The 13,902-nt window shown below is 51.3% G+C and overlaps 1 protein-coding gene across 1 annotated transcript in view; it reads right to left on the reverse strand.

The window, feature by feature from the left end:
* Positions 1-13,632, reverse strand: part of ZBTB7C (zinc finger and BTB domain containing 7C) — a 299,236-nt gene extending 285,604 nt beyond the window's left edge. Inside the window, exon 1 of the mRNA XM_037033965.1 lies at positions 13,462-13,632. The gene's annotated coding sequence lies outside the window, so the exon portion shown is untranslated. The remainder of the gene's footprint in view (positions 1-13,461) is intronic.
* Positions 13,633-13,902: the final 270 nt, after the last annotated feature.

Below are 13,902 nucleotides of genomic sequence, written 5' to 3' on the forward strand. Positions count from 1 at the left end.
ACATAAATTCTCCTGAGAGGAATTGGAATTTCACACACATCCGAAGAATGAACAGACTCTTAATGTGCTGTGTGTATACGAAGGAAGCAGTATAAAAAAGCCAGCGACGACGACAGAATGGGTCACTAGGCTAAGAGAGCTTTCTGATTCCTGAGCGTGACCACAGAGAGATCGGGGCCATGGTTTCCTCTTGAATAGGACAATTATAATATTAGTGGGAGTCAATAATATTGAGTTCTGGGCTCTGTGACAGCTGCTATCCTGGGTGCTTTCCACCCATGATCCCATTTAAGGAAGGAAAGAGAAAGGGGATGAATGTGTGTGTGTGTGTGTGTGTGTGTGCTCTATTCAAATGCTTTACCTCTCTGGCAAATGGCTACTTTCCCAGGGCACGAAATATGTGCTGTGGTGAAAATGTTAGTTTGTCCATGAGGCAGGTAGGGAGGGGAACTAGGTCACCCAGGTACCCAGTGGCTGGGATAGAGTCCTGGTACAAAGATGTATCTTTTTCTGGTAAGACGACCTCAGACCTGCAGCTTAATCTAGGTAATAGACATTCCCGAATACAGAGCACAGAAATAAGGAACTGCAGTCCAGAATCTGAGAAGAAGTAACAAAATTCCGAAAATAGAATGTTGCTGAGTCAGGTCTGTACAAATGCAGGGTCTTGAAAATTGTAAGGAAAGAAAAGAAAAGCCTTTAGTTAAACAATGGCTTTTAATGACTTCTGCAAATAGGTGATGCTCAGCAAGGTGGCTCAATCTGGTGCACCAGAATCTGCCGTGAGGAACTTCTGGCAAAACAACAAAGACAGAACATAGCGTGATTTCATTTTCCATAATGTAAGCAGAAATGTTATTTTATCAAATAATTCACTTCTACAACCTTTTGCTCTACCCTCCCCCTCCCCCCCTCACAAAGCAGTTTAGGAGAAAACATCTAGGGCTCCAGGTAGACAAAAGCGAGCGCATGCTCACATATTTTCCAATAGCTGCCAAGGAGAGCGACTGGAATTTTGCCCTCTGCTTTCTCATCTGTACCACCCATCTTGTAAGCATGATTTCTGAGCTCCTGGAAACTAGGCGAAATCTAAGTTAGCAGATGATTTGCAAAATGGGCACAAGCACATCTAACATTCGAGCTAAACCAGAAATAGGAGGCATTTTCCTTGCCCTCGGGGTGCATTCTATATTCTGCAAGAAGCCTGAGAGGGACATAACCTCATCAGGTGAAATTTGAGTCTACTAATATGTCATTTAGGCACAGATTCCCAGAGGCTACAGACAGAAAACTAACAAGTGGGTTTTTCTCTTCAGGTGGCTTGTATTTATTTGTAAGGTAATACCTAAACGGAGAGGCTCTGAGGTTATAACGATGGATATAAACCCACTTATGCAAACGTATGCCTTGGAATACGTTTAGTAAGTCCTTGGATCTGTTCAGCACACCTCCCAGCCCAGCCATACACAGGACTTACTAACCCTCAAACCCTTTGCTCTGTTCTTGTCCATTCACCACCCCCAGGCCACTCATATAACTGGACCCACACCACACAGAGAGTGAGTATGGTTAGAGAGGAATTCCCATCCTTGACCATGAACCATGAGGTCATTGGCAAGCCACATGGCTCTCACTGAAGTTGAAATATAAAACCATCCAGAAGGGGATTTGGGGGGAAGCTGAGGAAGGTAAAGGGGGCAAAATACGTGGTGATGGAAGGAGATGAGACACAAGACAAAATAGATCATACAGATGTTACATTGTAAAGTCGTACGCCTGAAATTTATATAATATTATTAACCAAAGCTATCCCAATATGCTTAATCTTTTTAAAAGAACTGTCTATCTACAGAATTGTAAAACAAAAATAAACACACACCTCTGGGACATCCTAACAGCTGATTTCGGTGTTATGAAACTCCTTCGTGCTGGCGGTTGAATTTCTACAACAGTGCTTTACGTGGCTCTGAAAGCAATTTCCTAAAATGCCATGGGACAGAAATGAGGCAATGAATAAAAATCACCCCAGTTTGGGTCTGGACCAAAGTGCATCATTTTAATCACTGGTATCAAGTAGTTCATCTCTTTCTAAATTCTTGTTAACGCTAAAATCTACATGGTGACATTCTCTGGGGCACACCAGAACTGAGCTACACCAGGCAAACCAGAAGTGAACTGAGTAGAGGGGATCAACAGGCTGAGAATTAAGATTCGCTGCAATTAAATCTCCAATCGATTCCCCCTGACCCAGCATGTTTCCCCTTGCCTCCCATGTGTGCCCCTCTGCTTGGGGACCACAGCTTCCTGAGCATGGCCCAGAGTGGCAGCTGGTCACTCCTTTGCAAGGCGAGTCCTCCCTCCCTGAATAACCTCCAGGAGCTTTGGTGTCAAGTTAGGAGCAGCAGACAGACTGCAGGCTCTGGGACCTGGGTTCTGCCGCCTCCGGGCAGCTGTGTCACCTTAGGGAAATTAACCTAAACATTCCAAGCTCAGTTCTTCATCTGTTAAATGGGAGTAAAAACTTCTCACTGAAAGCTGCCGAGAGACTCAGGGGCTGCATCACACTGAGCAGGGCCTGCCAGGTCGCAGTTACTGAACTGAGGTCAGTTTTCCTGCCATGACCCCTTCCTGAGGTCCGTCTCAAGTCTCACATCGTGCTGACTCCAGGCACACAACGCCCCTTTTCTTTAAATTCTCACAGCCTTTACGAGCTATACTACATCAGTTAGGCCTTCAGCATAAGCCTGGTGTATGTCTTACAAACATCATCATCTTCCCAACCACGTCTTCGGATCCTTGAGGTCAAGACCATGTCTTCGACTTGCTCTGATCCCCCGCAGCACTTAGTTTGGAGCTGAAAATACACTGGGAGCTCCAGGTCCCCTTCTCCCCTCCGTGGGCTCCCAGCTTCCCTCCTTATGCATGAACCAAAGCAGCAGCTTCCCTGTGACGGGCAGCAACTGTAGTTTGTTGCCTTCAAGCCCGCTGAGGAAGGTCCACACTCAGCCTGTGGGCATGCCTCAGGACAGCATTCTGAACCTCCGAGAGGGCTGGCTGCCGGGGCTGGGCCAGCATTCCTGGGAAGGTGCCGCTGCTCTATTCAGGAGGGGAACATGGAGATGTACACACAGGGGCAGCCCAGGAATCTCCAGTTCAGGCAGCTCAAGGGTACTTCCTTCAACATCGTAGGGTTGGATTCTCTCCACAGCCCGCAGGCCCTCTGTCCACAGGGCTGTTCTGACAACACTGCCCATGCGCTCAGAAGAGATTGGCCTGAGAGCAAGCCTTGTTTTCCAAACAAAAGTCAGCCACATCTCTCTGGGGAAAAGAGGACTTTCAAGGCCCTCAAGGTCAGAAGAAACACACCAAGGACACGCAGACTCTGTCTGACTGAGTCGGCATCCCAAGCCCTGCCCTTTGGAAGGCCCTGCAGATAAGCAATGACCGGGAGAGGGAGCCGGGAGGGACCAAGGCAAGATGTGGTCAAGAAACCTTGCTACACACATACACTGTCAGACTAGAACCCCCTCCCTGACACCCTGCACCCCACCTCCAAGTCAAGGGCCCCAACCCACGCCCTGCGGCATCTATGTTCCTTCATCAAGGCTGCCCCCAATGCTACTGTAACCGTTCTCTTCTCCTACAGTCACCCCCACCCACCCCACCCAGTGGCCAGAACGTGAGCACTGTCCCATGTGCCCTTTCTTCTCCCCCACCTCCACCCCCACCACCTAGCCCAGCGCAGAGCAGTAACCCAAGAAACACTGGGTTGACGACATGACTCGTTTTCCAAAAAGTCCAATGCAGAAGTTGTTTATTCTACTCTTAATCCTTAAACAATTTAGCAATTTTATTCTTCGAAGCATCTTGTGAACAATAAATCAGCAAGCTTAGAATGCTCTCAACTTGCCTGTATGCAGAAAACTCAAGGATCACTTTCACCAAAAAAATCACTGGGTAAAAGACAAGGGTATTGTACAAGCAAAAGACCAGAAACAATCAAACCCCCCCTGTATAAGGGACTGTTTAGATAGGTCAAGGTGTTGTCACACAGTGGAATCCAGGTAGCCAAAACAAACAGGCAAACAGAAATGATATTTTTTATTGCCAGATAGTCAGATACCTCCGAGATATCTTATTTGGAAGAAAATGTAAAGAGAAATGCAGTATGTCTGATATGCATCCATTTGGGTAAAAACAATGGGCAATACACATGTGTACACATGCACACATATGCATATGTTCCTGCACATGCATCAAATATGTTTAAACTGAAGAAACCAGGAACAGTAAGCAGCCTCGGGATAAGGGGGCTAAGAGATAGGGTGAGAGAAAGATGTTTCACCGTGAATACCCTTTTGTACCTTTTGAATTTTAAACCATGTAAGTATTGACCTATTCAGAAAAAATTACATTAAAAATTCAAAGCAAACATTGTGTGGAAAAGTAATAAAAATCTAGTTTCAGAAAACATAAAAAAGAAATCCCCATTTTAAAATGGTCCAAGGCAGCCTGGCTGAGTCTTCTGTGAACTCTGGAGGGGACAAAACCCCGGGGCAGGCACGCTGCAGGCGGAGAGGAGGCTGCAGGCGGAGAGGATGCTGGAGCGGCACCCTGGGCGCGGGCTTTGCAACAGCTGCTGTCCTGGGGGGCCCCAGACCGTGGCGGGGCCTCTCCGACCCTCCGATTCCTCACTCATGAATGGAAGTGTTCGGACAAGCTTACACACAGCTCGGCCTTTTCCTGTCTGGGGGTGGCTGTCCTCAAGTAGACACAGCTAGTTACTTAGTGATGATCTAATTAAAAAGGAAGAGACACTCCTGGAAAACAGATAGAGTCCCACCCCACTACCCCCACTGCAGACATCTATGGCAAGGAGAGAAAAGCCTCAAATCCCTCCTCACCACAGTGCAATAAACCCTGAGCCTCTGACTTCAGGAGCTCAAAATACACTCACGGACACGCCCTTCCCTCCAAACACACCTGCTGCTTCTTCCCTCCCTCTTCCCACATCCTCTCCGGACAGGCCAAGTGCCCGCTGATGACAGAGCTGGAATATTTCCTTTTTTGTTCTAATGTTTCCTGAGGGCCCCTCCCCTCCGTTACGGCTGTCATTCACAGCCATCTGGGGCAGCCCAGGCATAAGAGGGAGCTCCGGGATTTAAGAACAATGAAAACATGTCACTTTTTAAACATCATAGTTAATGCCTGCCCCCCCTCACCCCTCAAACATACTTTTCAATAAAGACAACGTGACGGGGGCGACTGGGTGCTGTCCATTCTCAGAGGAGCTTGCATGTCTCTCGAAGTCGTCCCGACAGAACTTGCTAAAGAGGAGCTTTCACACGCAGGGCCCAGCACTTCTCTGTTGCCCAAACTTTCTCTCCACTCTCTTCAAACTTAGGAACGTGGCTAGATTTGCTTTCCACGTCTTTAACTCAGGAATCAGAAAACACCAGAGCCAGAATAGCTCTTAGAAATGACCCAGCCTCCCTTTGCAGGTGGAGAAATTATGGCATGGTTTCCTCAGAAATACAAAATTCACCTATCACTGGGCCAGGACAAAACTGAGGTCCCTATGACCCTTTTCCTCTTCCCCAATTTGCTTGATTTTGAAACATCCCCTCCGAGAGGCCCAGCTGCCTTCCCGCACCACGCAGAGCCCCCAGGCAGCGCCAGCCCCCCACCCCCAGACTAGCCCTTCCGACCTGTGCCCCTGGCTCAGTGCAACTGTCCCAGGGAGCTAACGAGTATTTGAAATGTGACTAATGTCATGGGTTGAAATGATAATATTTTGGATATACTGGGTTAAATAAACTATCTTACTAAAATTCTTTTTACCTCTCTCTTTTTAGTTTTTTTTAATGTAGCCACCAGAAAATGTTAAATCACACGGACGGCTCACATTACATTCTCACCAGCTGGCACTTCTCCAGGTCATACGCTGCTTACCTGTTCAGTCTAATCACTCAGTTCAGCAACACCTGCTTGTCCCGGTCCCATCCTCTGCACCACCAGACACCGTCTAGTCTAAAGACCACCACACCCACCGTTGCGTGAGCAACGTGCCCCCGCCAGTGCCTTCCAGACTAGCCTCTGAAGCCTCAGAGAGATCTTAGGAAGACGGCAAAGGAGAGCAGCACACTGGCACCCCTGGAGTGACAGTGATCCTACCCACCTGTGAGCAGTGCTCCCAACAGTCGTCTTTCTTGTCGGCTGAGATGTTAGCCCCCGAAGTAAGTGTGGCAGTAGCTTGGGAAGGAGGAAGGGAAAGAAAACACAGTCTTGGGTGTTTTCAGCACTAATCCCTGGGGTCCTCTCCCCTCTCTCTCCAGGTTAGGAATAGAAATTCACAAAACACACAAATGACAGTGGCTGCCAGGTACGGACCCCTCGTCCCCTGTCAGGAGCTGTGCTGGGCGCTCGGCGTAATGACATCTCATCTCATTTTCCCAACTGCCCCGTGAAGCTGGTGCTTGCCACTTTCTAGACGAGGAAACCACAGCTTACAGAGGCTGACTACGTCACCAACGTGACCCCCCAAAGTGGCCGCACCATAGGAATCAGGTCTGATCTGCTCCCAAACTCAGGCTCCTCACCATCCCTTAACACCTGCAGGCCTCAGTTTCCTGATCTGCAGTCTGGGCAGGATACCTGCCTGGAGGCATGGTGGGGCCCCACCATCCCCAAGGAGCCATCCTCCCCTGGGACTAGGTTCTGGGATCCTGAGAAGCTACCAGTTTGAACGGTCTCCATCTGTTGCCATTCCCCTGGCTGAGCTATACTCCCTCCTCCTGGGCTGGCCAACCTGTGTCCACTGTCTTAACTCCAACACTCTGCCCAGCCCACTCCTCCTACCTGGCTGCCCTCTAGTCCTGGCTCAGGGCACTAAGTGCCTCTAGTCCAGGAGCGTCAAACTCATTTTCAATGGGGGTCACATCAGCCTCACGGTTGCCTTCCAAGGGAGGAATGTAATTTTAGGACTGTGTACATGTAACTGCTCCTTAACTAGGGGCAAGGAGCTGGAGCCCAGCGCTGCCTCCAGGTAAAAACAAGGTGCTGGGCCGGATAAAACCAGGTGGAGGGCCGGATTCCACCCACCAGCTGTGTGTTTACTACCTGTGCTCTAGTCCCTATACTGACCCTTTGGACCCAGCGGGTCCAAAACCCCGTTAAACTATTAAACTTCTGCCTTCCATGCTGCCCCTTTCCTGCTCTGCACCCCAGAGTGAAAGGATCTTCCTCACCCCTTCACCCCCAGAGCCCCACAGCCCCCCACCAGCCAAATGCACCCCCAACAGAGACCTACAGATCAGAGGGTTAAATCAGGCTCTCACCTCCTGCAGGGAGGGTTCTGTGTTTCAGTCATTCAGCAAAATATTTCCTGATCACCTACTGTGCTCAGGCATATTTCTAAATCCAGGATACTGAAATGACAGCCCACAAAGTCCCTGGTCTCTTAAAGGAGCTAAGGTTGTCCCCAAACAGTGATGTCCTAAAAGCTAATCCATATTTCTGGAGATCCTCCTGATGTTCTTATTTTTAGGTCAAGGAATAATCGGTTAATGGGTCCTGGGTTTTTGTGTTTTTGTTTTCGGTAATGATTCAATAAAGTGTGACACATTGCTTGAAGAAGCACTATATACCCATTAAAATGTTCCTAAAGAACATTTAAGTGTGACGGAATGCTTAGCGAGGAAACAGCTTATGACACCTTATACCACTGATGAAGACAGGTGAGGAGTGAGAAGTACAATCCTAAGCACATCCTGATGTGTTGGGGGCAGAATGGGGCAGGGGGGCCTTTTCCTAATTCAAGCTGCAGAAGGCAAAGCTGCCTGAAATCTGGCTGGTGAGGAGACGTGGCAAATACATTTGCTTCCAAATATCAATGATTCGTAGTAAGAATGTCTCAGGCTCCCAAGAGGAAAAACAAAACCTTTTTATTTATTAGAAGACAGCACAGGTTTAAAAAGTCCTAGAAAATAATGGCTAATCCTAATTATATTTCACATGTGTGCACAAGTGTATATGTGTGTTCATACGCATGTGTACATATGTGCTAGTGGGCACCGAAAAAAAAGACTGAAAGGAAATATACCAAAATTAAGATGTCATAGTGATTTTTTGTTTTAATTTTGTACCTTTCCATATTTTTCAAATTTTCTATCATGACTCTGATTGCTTTTACTATCAAAAAACTAAGCAGTAAACTGAATGCTAATAGTTTTTTAATTTCCTCATGAATCTGTTTTTACGGGCACCATTTCAGTGGGGTTTGGAAATCAGCAGGGTGTGAAACACAAATGAAATTCCCCATCCCTGCAGGGCTGAGCGTGCCCCGTGGCCCTGCAGAGAAACCCCCCTGCATCCACACTGGCAGCCAGCTGTCCACAGCTGTGCAGAGGAGGCTGTGAATGAATGGAGCTGGTGGAAAAACACAGCATTCCTGACTCTCCAAGGATGGCATTATGCTTGGAACCCTTGCTCACCAAAGAAGTAAATAAACAGAGAGAGAGAAGGCCAAGCAGATTAGAGGAACTCCAGCCCTGGAGGTAGGTCAGCTGCCAGGGCTCCTGACTTCTAATACCACATCTGAAAGAAGACCCCTCTGCCTAAGCCAACAGCCTAGTTGAACCAGGGCTAACACCGCTGATCCATGGCTCTCCTGGGCTGCACCTCGAATGCCACCTTCCTTCCTGCTCTGTATCGGACTGGGAGTGAACAAGCTTTATCCCAGCCTCTAGGCTGAAGGGACCCTGAGAGCAGAGCCCCTGGCTGGCTTGTTTTCATGCAACCCTTGCACTCACCAGCATAGCCACCCACCAACTACTCCCTTGGGCACTGCCATGTGCCTGGCACTGCTCTGATGTCGAGGACATGCTCATGCAGCTTACACTCTAGTGGAAGTAACGAACAAGAAGAGAATCAAGACTTTGTCCCAGATGGAGGTGGGTGTTGTTCTGTCTAAGACCCAGATGATGAGGAGAAGCCACTAGGGGAAGGGCTGAGGGAAGAGCACTCCACACGAGGAGGACAGCCACGGGGAGATACGTGAGCTGTGTTCACAGGACAAAAGGACACAGGAGGGTGGAGTACAGGAAGTGGAAGATGGTCAGAGAGGTGGGCAGAGTCCACACAAGGGTAAGCAAAGGGGTGGCTTATTTGCCTTACTAAAGGAACTCATTCTGCCTGCTCTGTGGGGCTGGATTGCGCTGTGAGAACCTGCAGAGAAGGACATCACTGCCTGGCAAGTCGACGGCTGGGAGCTCCCAGCGTCTCTCGTTGTGCGGAGTGGCCAATCAGCTTGTCTCAGGCTTCTCAAAATGCCTGTGGAACCCCATCTCTTCTCATCTACACTCCACCTCACCCCCTTCACAGTGCCAAGGAGCACAGCTGATGGCAATGAAGAAACAAACCTGACTTCCATCCACCCACCCACCTGTTCTCAGTCCTCCGCATCTATTCCGCAAACATTTTCCACGCCCAGGCCTTGTGCTGGGTGCAGAGCGTGTGCAAATGAGCAACACGAAAGCCCTACCCTCAAAAGCTCCAGCATGCAAAGCCTGAGCCAGGCCCAGCAGGAGCTCCCCAGTGCCCACCTCTCCACGTACGGCTGCGTGCTTCTCTCCCTGGTAAAACCAGCTGTGAGCTTCTGAAATCGCTCTGACTGGTGGACTAATTCACTCCAAGGAGCTAAACAGAGAAACAAGCTCAGTGTCTTTCCTACTTTTCCTGCCCCCTTCCCTCACTCCTCCCTTCACCAGCTCATGGAGAAGCTATGCCCAGTCTTAGGAATGAAGTTGTAACCGGTGGGGCTTGGGGTGGCAGGTGCTGTTTGTTCAAAGACAAAGGAGGACTTTGGTGTTGGTGTGAAGCGCAGGCAGGTGAGGGGGACTGGCAGGGACTGGTCTGGGGTCAGGGGTGGAGAAGGAGGGCCAGAGCGCTGCGTGCATGCCGCCAGCCTCCTCAAGGAGCACCGCACAAATGCCGGAGCACAGACTCAGAAGAACCGCATCTAACATGTTGCTTTCAGAATCTCCCCCTGCATAAAAATCATTGTCATGATTCAGAAACACCAATTAGCCCCACTTTCATGGGTTCTTAAGTTCTGTTCTGTGAGATTTCCGGGGTGCTCCTCATTTTGTGCTAATGGGGGAGCCAGTGCCTGAGTACACAGACTGGCTCGAGGAAGCCCTCGCACCCTAAATCCACTGGGGCAGCTGGAGCTCCAGGAGCCTGCAGGACCTTCCGCACCTGCCACTCGATAGCCGTGGTGCACTCAGGTGGCAGGTTTTTTCCAGTGGGGCCCAGCCACCCTGGGTAGAAGTCAGCACCAAGGATGGTTCCAGACCCTTGAGTCTCTTCTTCCCAGGAAGGGAGGAGGGGTTATAAATAGCCTGGACTCCTCCAGCCCTCCACAGGCACAGATCCCACACCCCCGCCCAGCCTCAGCCAGCTGGTCCCTCCCAGCCCAAGTTCCCACAGCCTGCTATGAGAGGGAGGAAAACTGCTCACCCACAGTGGGGGCGGGGGAAGACAAAGTCCTTCAGGCCCCCATGCGAGTGACTGGCCTCCCATGAAGTCTAACTGTAAGCCCACCACACCTCTACACTCCTTTGGAACTGTGGCGCTGGAGAGGAGTGAGGCGCAATATTTTTAGGAGGCCTTTTATTGCCTGGTCAACACCAAGCTGCACTGAATTATAGAAACAACACTCTCCCCTCTCTCTGCCTCAGTTTGCACATCTGTAAGAGGCACAAACAACAGAACTGTGAATCACTTAGATATAGAGGAAATTAGCATGCAATGAAAGGGAACCGCACTGTCGAAATGCAACATTGAATATCTTCATGATACCAGATCTGGCGCCTCCTATCGGAGTCCCTAGCTCAGCTATGGGGACATTGCTGCATATCTGTTCATGAAAGCAGAATTATATCCAGTACTGTTGCATTAGCCTTGCATTCTTGATACTGCATGCCCTCAAAAGCGGTAAAACTTACAAAATATTCTCCCTTACAAGTCATTTCTGACTAACACAGACTGACACACACACCATGCCCTCATCTATTTTTGTGTAACGTGATTCCGCTGGACTGTGGGTGATGCCATAGACTGAAGGACTGGGGAGAAAAAGTTCTCCCAACAACCATTCTGCTTATTATTCAAATATTTCTCTCCCATACACACTGGTAAGAAACAAGTGGGTAAAATCTAAGTGGCCAACTCCCAGGTCTTTTTAATTAAGACACTTTGTTTACTCAGTGAAATACAGCATAAAAAACATTTACTGAAAACCCACTCATTGATGTCTTAATAGCTGTGTCAAATACTCATAACAACATTTATCCCAGCACTCCCAGATAATTGCTCATCTTTCTCATTTGGTATCCACAACAGCACAGCATTTGTGTCCAAGTGTAATTGATCCAGAATTGGGCTCCCTTTCAAAACTATCTGTAAAACCTAATTACCAGCAAAACAGAGTTCTGGCATCCTACGGAAAGTGGGTGCTTCAGAGTGAGACAAGATGCAAACTCATCTTGGCTAATCAAACCACATTATGTTACAAAAGGAGTGTGAGGACTTTGAGGGGAGGAGGGAGCAGGAGAAGTTGGGACAGTGTCAGACTGGAATCTGCAGTGACAGCCCTGATTTTTTAGCCAAGGGCAGAGGACTGGAAATATGCCACATTTGCTGGCACGCGTGGACATAGAAAGTACCAGAGAGTGAGCCCTCGGTGGGCTTGGGTGTGCGGTGGCATTTCTGACCTCACGTCCTTCCAAGCCCAGCTGAGGGAGCTCCCTGTACCCAGGCCTAGGAGGCTGACCATCATTCTGGTCTCCCTAGGCCTCCAGCACATGCCAGGTCACTTTCCTCCTTGGGCCTGGAGTTTGCTCACCTGTAAAATGAGCACTCCTAATACCTAGGGTCTCTTGCAGCTCCAAAATTCCGTGACCTTCTTTAAAGAAAAGATACATACAGCTCTGCTCAGGTAGTTGTTGGGGAGCAGAAATAGGGTGGGGGCGCAGGACCAGCCAGAATGAAGGGCTGAGTGTTTCCACCTCCCGGGGGGCTTAGTGCCGACTTGCAACAACTGGGTATCAGCCCCACTTCGTAGAAAATGATTTCTTTCAGCCCAGGACGGACCTACCGGGGTGGTTCGAACATCACTACCCTGGATTCGTCAACCCGGCCAAAGAGGAACAGGGCCAAACCACAGAACTTCTCTGAACCTCTCTCTCAGAGCTGACCACAGCATGTCTGCCTCTTCTGGGGGTCTTCCCTTCCCACCCTCCTCCCTCTTTCTATCCCACATGCCCCAGAAAATCCAGCCCCGGCCTTATGAATAGTCTAAGCTCCTCCGTCAGGCAGCACACACCACCAACCGACCAAGGGCTCCCCTCGGCCCTGGACCCTCGCCGCCTAGGCTTGGGTACCATCCTACGCTGCTGGTTCCAAAGGAAACGAGAGTTGCTGCCACTCCGCTTTCCTTTGGCTCCTCCTGGCCCTCTTCCTAACACAATCAGACAACCAGCTTAAATAACAAAGCGGCACAGCAGCTAGAGACAACTCGCTTTCAGAAGAGCAGGAGATGCTCACACCCTGAGCAAAGACGTGCGCGCGGTTCCCGGGAAGAGAACCTACACTGCTCCGGGCGGAGGACAGGTTGGCCTCGGCTCAACTTTCCCGAGGCACAGAGGAACCGTGGGCGCGCACCCATTTCCTTCAACTTCTCAACTGGACAGCAGCCTGGGTCTTAAGGTCCCGCAAGGGCGCCACCTCGGGGAGGGACCGCCTTCCTGGCGGCCTTCCTGACCGCCTTTGAGCCACATCGCGAGATGCAGGATCCCAGACTCCCAGACCCTTTTCTAATCTTCAAGATAAGACAATGTGAGGTGCGGATGCCGAAGTCGCTCTCCAAAATGCTCCCGCGGCTTCCGGACAGATGCGTAGAAAAACTTTTGGCAGAAACCACCTGTGGCTGCCGACAGACCCGTCCTTCCCTCACCGGGAGGCGCCGCAGAGCCCGGGGCCGCACGAGCCCGCAGAAGTTCCCTTCCAGCCCCGCGCGCCACTTCGCTCCGGGCCGCGGTGCCAGCCAGGAGGCGCGGCGCCCGCTCTCTGGCTCGCTCTCCGCTGGCTCTCCCCTCCTCCCTCACTCCCTCCTCCCGCCTCCTCCCGCTGCATGGCTGCCGCACGGAGCCCCTGAATAGCCATCTCAGCCCCCCGCCTCCTGCCCGCCGCGCGGGGTGTCCCTGCCCCCGTCGGCGCCCCGGGGCGCACTGACCGCCCGCCCCATAACGACAGCCCCGAGACATCGCTTTCCGGCGTTGTCGACGCACAGCTACCCTCCGGGAACCCCGCGACCCCGCGACCCTCCACGGCAGCTAAGGTGCGAGGGAGACCGCGACCCTCACAGCCGGTGCCCCAGCTCTGCGCGCGAAGCCAACTCACCTCTGCGCACCGCCGGACCCACCCGCGCGCCTCCCGCACTTGGTGCCAGGCCGCGGTCCTGGCGTCCACCTTCGCCGCTGCTTCCGCCCGCGGTCCGTCCCGGTGCGCCCGAACAGCGCGGGCTGCGCGGCTGTCAGAGTCTCGTGGCCAGGCTTCGCCGGCGGGTGTGGAGCCGAGCGGCGGCGGGCGCGCGGGCAGCTCCTCCCTCCCCTCGCCGCGCCCCCGCCCTCCTGACGCCCCGCCTCCCGCGCAGCGGCTGTCAGCCCCGTGCCTCGAGGGGGGCGTCCTCGCTGTCCGCGCCACTCGCTCGGGGGGCGCACTGGGCTAAAGGGCCCGGATGTGTATGGTCGCCTCTGCCTCGCGCCCGCCCCCTCCCCTGCACCCCCTTCCTCGCCCTGCCACACATGCACTTGCTGAGGCTCAACCTCCTCCTCGGCTCCG

Source organism: Sturnira hondurensis, unplaced genomic scaffold, assembly GCF_014824575.4.
Source record: "Sturnira hondurensis isolate 20B ecotype Veracruz unplaced genomic scaffold, ASM1482457v3 Scaffold0001872, whole genome shotgun sequence".
Lineage (NCBI taxonomy): Eukaryota > Metazoa > Chordata > Mammalia > Chiroptera > Phyllostomidae > Sturnira > Sturnira hondurensis.